General features: G+C 42.4%; 1 long non-coding RNA gene across 1 annotated transcript; it reads right to left on the minus strand.

Annotated features, from left to right (window-relative positions):
- Positions 1 to 7,687: 7,687 nt before the first annotated feature.
- On the minus strand, positions 7,688 to 9,590 carry LOC121539923. Its single transcript, XR_005995424.2, has 3 exons — positions 9,395 to 9,590; positions 8,363 to 8,446; positions 7,688 to 8,047 (listed from the first exon to the last, which is right to left on the minus strand). It is a non-coding gene; the product is annotated as an uncharacterized LOC121539923 (long non-coding RNA).
- Between the last annotated feature and the right edge of the window lie 469 nt (positions 9,591 to 10,059).

Genomic DNA, 10,059 nt, shown 5'->3' on the forward strand with positions numbered 1-10,059 from the left:
AGCTGCGGAGTTCCACACTTATTCCAACGTAGATAGATGCCAGACACTGCCCATACACCTGTTTAGTGGTAAGAGAGTTTCATTCAAAAATAATACTCCCCACACCCTGTAAGCCAACCTGGACTCAGGGGTAGACGTACCATAGTAAACGAAAATCCGGGACACTCAAATATGTTACATTTGGTATGGTATTTATTACCTTGTGGATGTCCGTCAACCATTTTGTATGATATGTTACGAATTACAATTTGAATGATATGTTACGAATTACATTTGCTGTGGCTAACATTAGATAGGTCGCTAACGTTAGCTAGGTGGCTAAAGTTAGCGGGGGTTAGGCTTAAGGTTAGGGTCAAGGATAGGGTTAGGGTTAGGAGTTAGGTTAAAGGGTTAGGGGAAGGGTTAGCTAACATGCTAAGTAGTAAGTTGTTGCAACGTTGCTAATTAGCTAAAATGCTAAAGTTGTCCATGATGAGATTCCAACACGCAACCTATGGGTTGCTAGAGGTTCGCCTGCCCAACCAACCACCCTCCTTTTGTTTTTTTTACCTTAAGTAACCTCTCTTATCTAATCATACCAAAGATAACATATGCGCCGGAGGAGATGGCTGGCATTTTACAGGCTCCTAACCAATTGTGCTATTTTGTGTGTTTTTTCGCATTGTAACTTATTTGGTACATAATGTTTCTGCCACCGTCTCTTATGACCAAAAATAACTTCTGAATATCAGAACAGCGATTACTCACCTCGAACTGGACAAAGATTTTTTTTTAACGAGTCGGACGCGAAGGATTTACTGCTGACACCAGACCAGGCCCAAATCCACATCATTCGCATGAAGAAGAGACGCCGATACAGGGGACGCAGGTCTGGGTGCCTTGTGAGAAGTCGTTGGTGAGTGGGTAACCCGCCTCTACCATCCGTCCTATTGGCCAACGTTCAATCAATGGAGAATAAACTGGATGAGCTCCATTCAAGACTATCCTACCAGCGGGACATTAAAAACTATAATATCTTATGTTTCACCGAGTTGTGGCTGAATGACGACATGGATAATATACAGTTGGCTGGTTTTTCCGTGCATCGGTAAGACAGAAGAGCTGCATCCGTTAAGACAAGGGGTGGCGGTCTGGGTCTATTTGTCAATAACAGCTGGTGCGCAAAATCTAATTTTAAGGAAGTCTCAAGGTTTGGCTCGCCTGAGGTAGAGTATCTCATGACAAGCTGTAGACCACACTGTTTACCAAGAGAGTTTTCATCTATATTTTACGTAGCTGACTATTTACCACCACAAACCGATGCTGGCACTAAGACCTGTATAAGGCCATAAGCAAACAAGAAAATGCTCATCCAGAGGCGGCGCGCCTAGTGGCCGGGGACTTTAATGCAGGAAAACGTAAAGCCATTTTACCTAATTTCTACCAGGATGTTACATGTGCAACCAGAGGGAAAAAAACTCTAGACCACCTTTACTCCACACACAGAGATGCGTACAAAGCTCTCCTTCGCCCTCCATTTGGAAAATCTGACCATAATTCTATCCTGCTGATTCCTGCTTACAAGCAAAACCAGTGACTCGCTCAGTACAGATGTGATCAGATGACCAGATGCTAAGCTACAGGACTGTTTTGCTAGAACAGACTGGAATATGTTTCGGGATTCATCCGATGGCATTGAGAAGTATACCATATCAGGCACCGGCTTCATCAATAAGTGCATCGATGACGTCATCCCCACAGTGACCCTACGTACATACCCCAACCAGAAGCTATGGATTACAGGCAACATCCACACTGAGCTAAAGGGTAGAGCTGCCACTTTCAAGGAGCGGGACAATAACCTGGATGCTTATAAGGAATCCTGCTATGCCCTCAGACTAACCATCAAACAGGCAAAGCGTAAATACAGGACTAAGATTGAATCCTACTACACCGGCTCCGACGCTCGTCGGATGTGGCAGGGCTTGCAAACTATTACGGACTACAAACGGAAGCCCAGCCGTGAGCTGCCCAGTGACACGAGCCTACCAGACGAGCTAAATTACTTCTATGCGCACTTCGAGGCAAGCAACACTGAAGCATGCATGAGAGCGAAGAACCCAAATAACTAGAAAAAAACTGCAACCTTAAAACAGGAAGAGATGTACAGTAGTTGATTAGCCTCACCCCTGTCTGCTGGCTGACGACATAGACTCTGTTGAGACTGAGGATGAATCCTTCAGTGAGGTCAGCGTTGCTCTGGTCCTTTGTCTGCCACCCTCAGGAGCTCCGGGCCCTGGCACCCCACCACAAGGGCATCCGGCTAGGGGCTGCCCCTCTGCCAACACACACACTCACAAACAGGGCCACCAGCCACACACAGACCCACATCCTTACTGTACACAGAACCCTGTGTTAGCCTGGTCACTAATGCTAATAAAGAAAGAAGGCTAAAGAGCCCTGGGCTGGGGGCGTACTGTATGCAGACAGAGGGGTAGGAAGAGAGGTAGTCAAAGGCCCCTCCTGGGAGGCAGCTAGTGAACTTTCCCCTCTTCCCCCAGAGGACATCTAAATAAAGCTTTATCTGCTGTTGACAAGTGACATTTTGGACATTTAAACATTGAGTGAGGGGGGTCTCTGTGGTGATAGTGATTCAATGGGCCCTGTGGAAATAGAGAAAAATATTTGCCCTCACTCAATGGGGGTGGCGGTATCTTCGAGGCTAGAGAGGTAACCACAGGGTTGCTGGTTTGAATCCCTGAGCTGCCTGAGAGAAAAATTGCAGGGATACTTATGTTATGACCGCAAGCAAAGGAACTTTACCCATAAGTGCTCCAGGGGTGCTGATTGGCAGCAGTCCCTGTGCTACCCCAGCCTGTGATGTGTGTGTTGCAGGTTGGTTACAGTGATAGCAAAAAATAAAGAATATCCATGCAAATGGACCAATAAATCAAGTATTGTATGGATCAGGATCACAGGATGTGCTGTAACTGTTTGTGTACATTGCTTATCAGGTACTGTACTTGTTTGTTTTCCAGCATGGAATGTAAAATGTAAAAATGTGGTTGCAAGTAATGAAGGTGAAAACATGTAGTCTGGGTGCCAGTCTTTTTTTGTTTAAATAGTGAACATGTCATTGTATTGCCAAACAATGCCATGCAGTGATTTCGCTTGAGTATACTGGCAGTTAAATGCAGAAAAGGCCTAGTGGCCAAGGACACCCAAGGTTAGTGGTTTGTATACTATAATTGCTCTGCTCTGTGCAGTTCCATCAAAGTTTTCTGAATAACAAGGTTGCATCCCATCCATAGCAAAGGTTTGTGAAGTGGATTGGCATTGGGCACATCCATCATATATACTCTCTTCATCACTCCCATTCTTTCCCTCTTACAAAACCACTCAAACTCACCTCAACAACACTCTCTCAAACCCTGAATGGGCCTTTATGTCTCCAACAATGATGCTATTGAGTGTGTTGTTTACCGTTCACCATCGTCTGCTCTCACACACAGACGTCTCTCCTTTTGTGTACATCTATACAGCTGTGATGTAATCAGGGTAGGTGTTGTGGTGATGACTCTAGATCTGTCTCTAATCTCCAATCCTCCTAGTATCTGTGGTGCCATGGTGAAGACAATTGGACTATAGTATAGCGTCTATAGAGATACACATGCAGTAGCTGATGCAGCGTTTTCCCAGCATTGTGAGAAATGTGTATCTTGATACTCTGCACCGGTACCTCCCTGTATATAGCCTCCCTACTGTTATTTTATTTTACTTCTGCTCTTTTTTTCTCAACACTTTTTTTGTTGTTGTTTTATTTTACTTTTTTATTAAAAAATAAATGCATTGTTGGTTAAGGGTAAGTAAGCATTTCACGGTAATGTCTACACCTGTTGTATTCGGCGCATGTGGCAAATAAAATTTGATTTGATTTGATTTGAGGTCATACCATTTTTTAAAATAATAATCAACCTGCACTCGCTTGCACCACCCCAACCCAATTCTAGATACTGTAGCCTTGGTAATGTTTTGCCTTATTCTAGGCAATAAAAGCAGTACTATCCTACAGTGCCTTCAGAAAGTATTCATACCCCTTGACTTATTCCACATTTTGTTGTGTTACAGCCTGAATTCAAAATGGATTAAATAGATTTGTTTCTCACCCATCTACACACAATAGTACCCCCTAATGACAAAGTGAAATCTTTGCCCTGAGTCATGACTTTGTAGAAGCATCTTTGGCAGCGATTAGAGCTGTGAGTCTTTCTGGGTAAGTCTTGAAGAGCTTTCCACACCTGGATTGTGCAGCATTTGGCCATTAATCTTTTCAAAATTCTTAAAGCTCTGTCAAATTGGTTGTTGATCATTGCTAGACAACCATTTTCAGGAATTGCCATAGATTTTCAAGTAGATTTTAGTCAAAACTGTATCTCGGCAACTCAGGAACATTCACTGTCTTCTTGGCAAGCAACTCCAGTGTAGATGTGGCCTTGTGTTTTAGGTTATTGTCCTGCTGAAAGGTTATTTCATCTCCCAGTGTCTGGTGGAAAGCAGACTGAACCAGGTTTTGCCTGTGCTTAGCTCCATTCCGTTTATTTTCTATCCTGAAAAACTCCCTAATCCTTAACGATTACAAGCATACCCCATAACATGATGCAGCCACCACTATGCTTGAAAATATGGAGAGTGGAACTCAGTAATGTATTGTATTTTATTGTCCCCAAAAATAACAGTTTGTATTCAGGACAAAAAGTTAATTGCTTGCCAAATTTTTTGCAGTATTACTTTAGTGCCTTGTTGCAAAAATGATGCATGCTTTGGAATAGTTATATTCTGTACAGGCTTCCTTCTTTTCCCTCGGTCAATTAGGTTAGTATTGTGGAGTAACTACAATGTTGTTGATCCATCATCAGTTTTCTCCTATCACAGCCATTAAACTCTGTAACTGTTTTAAAGTCACCATTGGCCTCATGGTGAAATCCCTGAACGGTTTCCTTCCTTTCCGGCAACTGAATTAGGAAGGACGCCTGTATCTTTGTAGTGACTGGGAGTATTGATACACCATTAAAAGTGTAATTCATAACTTCACCATGCTCAAAGGGATATTCAATGTCAACTTTTTTTTTTTTTACCCATCTACCAATAGGTGCCCTTCTTTGCGAGGCCTTGGAAAACCTCCCTGGTCTTTGTGGTTGAATCTGTGGTTGAAATTCACTGGTTGACTGAGGGACCTTACAGATAATTGTATGTGTGGGGTACAAAGATGAGGTAGTCATTCATGTTTAACACTATTATTGCACACAGAGTGAATCCATGCAACTTATTATGAGATTTGTTAAGCACATTTTTTACTCCTCAACTTATTTAGGCATAACAGAGAGGTGGAATACTTATTGACTCAAAACATTTCAGCTTTTCATTTTTAATACATTTGTAAAATAATTGAAAAACATAATTCCACTTTGACATTATGGGGGTATTGTGTAGGCCAGTGACCAAAACATCCACATTTCATCAATAACAAATGTGGAAAATACTAAATGTGGAAAAGTCAAAGGTTGTGAATACTATCTGAAGGCACTGTATATATTTTTAAAGACCATTCTGAGACTGTTTTCTGAATGTTACTAAAGTTTTCTTAACGTTCTCGGAACAGTTTGAGAACAGGACTTTAAATAGAACCATGAGGAAACCTGTAGGAACCGTTATGCTGAAGTACTGTAATTCTCACAGAAGAATGTTGTTTCTTAATGTTCTATGAACTATTTGAGAGCATTCCCAATTTAAAACCAGTTGGAGAACGTTCCTAGAACATTACCAAAATTGAAATGAAATGTAACAATGTTTAACTTTTAGGAAACTTTCTGTTAAAGTAATAACATACCAAGAGAATACAAGCAACTATCCTGCACCATTACCAGAATGTTGTGGGAAGGTACAGTGCCTTGCAAAAGTATTCATCCCTCTTGGCGATTTTCCTATTTTGTTGCATTACAACCTGTAATTTAAATTTATTTTTATTTGGATTTCATGTAATGAACATTCACAAAATAGTCTGTTTAAAAATATTCGAACAAATAAATAACAGAAAAGTGGTGCGTGCATACAGTGGGGAGAACAAGTATTTGATACACTGCCGATTTTGCAGGTTTTCCTACTTACAAAGCATGTAGAGGTCTGTAATTTTTATCATAGGTACACTTCAACTGTGAGAGACGGATCACATTGTATGATTTTTAAGTAATTAATTTGCATTTTATTGCATGACATAAGTATTTGATACATCAGAAAAGCAGAACTTAATATTTGGTACAGAAATCTTTGTTTGCAATTACAGAGATCATATGTTTCCTGTAGGTCTTGACCAGGTTTGCACACACTGCAGCAGGGATTTTGGCCCACTCCTCCATACAGACCTTCTCCAGATCCTTCAGGTTTCGGGGCTGTCGCTGGGCAATACGGACTTTCAGCTCCCTCCAAAGATTTTCTATTGGGTTCAGGTCTAGAGACTGGCTAGGCCACTCCAGGACCTTGAGATGCTTCTTACGGAGCCACTCCTTAGTTGCCCTGGCTGTGTGTTTCGGGTCGTTGTCATGCTGGAAGACCCAGCCACGACCCATCTTCAATGCTCTTACTGAGGGAAGGAGGTTGTTGGCCAAGATCTCGTGATACACGGCCCCATCCATCCTCCCCTCAATACGGTGCAGTCGTCCTGTCCCCTTTGCAGAAAAGCATCCCCAAAGAATGATGTTTCCACCTCCATGCTTCACGGTTGTGATGGTGTTCTTGGGGTTGTACTCATCCTTCTTCTTCCTCCAAACACGGCGAGTGGAGTTTAGACCAAAAAGCTCTATTTTTGTCTCATCAGACCACATGACCTTCTCCCATTCCTCCTCTGGATCATCCAGATGGTCAATGGCAAACTTCAGACGGGCCTGGACATGTGCTGGCTTGAGCAGGGGGACCTTGCGTGCGCTGCAGGTTTTAATCCATGATGGCGTAGTGTGTTACTAATGGTTTTCTTTGAGACTGTGGTCCCAGCTCTCTTCAGGTCATTGACCAGGTCCTGCCGTGTAGTTCTGGGCTGATCCCTCACCTTCCTCATGATCATTCATGCCCCACGAGGTGAGATCTTGCATGGACCCCAGACCAAGGGTGATTGACCGTCATCTTAAACTTCCATTTTCTAATAATTGCGCCAACAGTTGTTGCCTTCTCACCAAGCTGCTTGCCTATTGTCCTGTAGCTCATCCCAGCCTTGTGCAGGTCTATAATTTTATCCCTGATGTCCTTACACAGCTCTCTGGTCTTGGCCATTGTGGAGAGGTTGGAGTCTGTTTGATTGAGTGTGTGGACAGGTGTCTTTTATACAGGTAACGAGTTCAAACAGGTGCAGCTAATACAGTTAATGAGTGGAGAACAGGAGGGCTTCTTAAAGAAAAACTAACAGGTCTGTGAGAGCCGGAATTCTTACTGGTTGGTAGGTGATCAAATACTTATGTCATGCAATAAAATGCAAATTAATTACTTTAAAATCATACAATGTGATTTTCTGGATTGTTGTTTTAGATTCCTTCTCTCACAGTTGAAGTGTACCTATGATAAAAATGACAGACCTCTACATGCTTTGTAAGTATGAAAACCTGCAAAATCAGCAGTGTATCAAATACTTGTTCTCCCCACTGTATATGTTCATTAATTATGAAAAATATTAATAACATTCCACCCATGTGGCCACTGAGGAAGTTGATGGGCGGCCGAGCTACAGCGTCGCCAAGCTCCTCTGAGGACGAGTCTGGAACTCCTGGAGAGTCTGGAGAGACTTTAAAGACTGGAGTCTCCTGAGACATGCTGGAGGATGAAAATGTAACGGAGATGGGGTTGGGTGGGGATAGGGTCGACCAGGACACTGGGGTCAAACGGTTGTGGTTGGGTTTCCTCCAGAACAGGAGGGGTGCTGTGGGGCAGTAGGGGATGATGATGATGGGAACTTCTGGAACAGAGATGTGGACTTCAGGGCTCTTTATGGGTCGAGGGGGGGCATGTCCTAGACAACATCAATGCCCTAGAGAAGAAGGTAAAATACAATACAACACAATAAAACAATACAACACAGTACAATGAAACTTGGTGAAACACAAAACAACATTACTCCCATCAGGGGGAATTGTAGAAAGCATACAAAAGCACATAGGAACATATAATATAGGATTTGTGGGTCCAGTCAAACTCAAATTGAGCTAAGATGTATTGCAATCTAGGCTTGGACACCATTTGGTTCTTGTCTTATTGAGTTGTCTGCTGTTGTTTACAGCTCTTGTACCTATACCTGGTACTCTGTCACATTTATGTCACAATATGGTAGGCGTATTGACAATACCTTTGGGTGGAATATTTCACAAGACACATCCACGTCTGGCTGGCCAATATCTCCGTGCACTGCCCCCTTACAGAACCCAGCTGGCTGCAATGGAAAAGGTTGTAACTCAGTGTGTGGGGGGCAACTGGGTTTAGCTTTTATAGACTGAAGGAATACAACAGAATGTTTTGTAGTGGTACATACTATTCCATACCTTCTATTTTTGGCCAGGCACTGTGATATAAGATGTTGCCATGGCTTCTGGCACATATACTCCCCTACTTATTTATTTGGACAGCGAAGGTAAAATGTTTAATTTGGCTCTGTACTCCAGCATTTTGGATTTGAGATCAAATGTTTTATTTGAGGCGACAGCACAGAATGTCACCTTTTATTTGAGGGTATTTTCATACATACAGTGAGCTCCAGAAGCATTACCGTATAATTTTTTTTATGACAGCTGTGATGGAAACAGTACGTTTTGGTACAATTTTATAAATACCGACAGATCATGTTTTCATTCGACATGGTGGGATCTTTTTGTGTCGGTAAAATGTATATGCGAGAAATGGCGGTGGAAACGCCTTTATGCCAAATATTGATATAACAACTATCATATTGAAGTAAACTTGGAGTCGCGATGGCATGGTGTGTGGTCCTTCCACTACGACTCGGGAAACCATGCCGTTTATTAGGCTACAGATGAAATAAGTTCAGCAAGAAAACGCCACGTAGAAATATGTTTACCCATTTATTAAGCAATGAATAATGCAAGTCTTGGCGATATAGGCTCTGCTCCTTCAGGGTAGCTCACTGACCAAGCAAAGCATCAATATAAAATAGCCTACAGGCAGTGAGCGCGGCAAGCTATACCAATCCCCCAAAACAGCAGAACCTTACGCCAGCCGACTATGTGTAGCTATGGCAGAGCGCCGTTTAGATATTATCAATAGACCAGCTAAAGTAAACCTACCATCGCATGTGGGAAATAATTGTATATTCAAATCAAAACAGCTGCATTGGACCTTTAAGATGGAGGAAAACATCACTCACAACAACATGAGCCAGTGTTTTTCCTCTCTTGGCCGGGCTGAAAATATTAAACGACTAACGTTAGATTTGCCTTAATTCAGAATGGAGGTTTTTCTTCTTCTTTTTTCCCCTTATTGTTTTTAATCCTTTGGTGTTTGTAAATATTGCTGTGTGTTTCTTTTTTATTTATCTTTTATTGGCCCATCCACCACCCCAATCTTCGGAGGACAAAAATATACTTGTATGTACATGCCTGTATCAGCGCCGGAAGAAGATGGCTGCCGTTTTACAGCCCTCTAACCAATTGTACTATTATGTGTGTTTTTCCGCGTTATTTGTAATTTATTTTGTACATAATGTTTCTGCCATCGTCTCTTATAACCAAAGAGAGCTTCTGGATATCAGGACAGCGATTACTCACCTCGCGTTGGACGAACACTTTTTCTTCAACGAGGCGTTCGCGAAGGATATTCTACAGACTCCCGACAAGGCCCAGATCCCCGTCATTCGCGTGAGGAAGAGACGGAGATATCGTGGGCGCAGATCCGGGTGCCTTGTAAGGATACGACGGCGACCGAGTAAACTGCCTCTCCCATCAATCCTATTAGCCAACGTTCAAGCTTTGGAGAATAAAATGGACGATTTAAGATTACGGTTATCCTACCAACGGGACATTAAAAACTGTA

This window comes from Coregonus clupeaformis, chromosome 26 (genome assembly GCF_020615455.1).
Source record: "Coregonus clupeaformis isolate EN_2021a chromosome 26, ASM2061545v1, whole genome shotgun sequence".
In the NCBI taxonomy this organism is placed as follows: domain Eukaryota; kingdom Metazoa; phylum Chordata; class Actinopteri; order Salmoniformes; family Salmonidae; genus Coregonus; species Coregonus clupeaformis.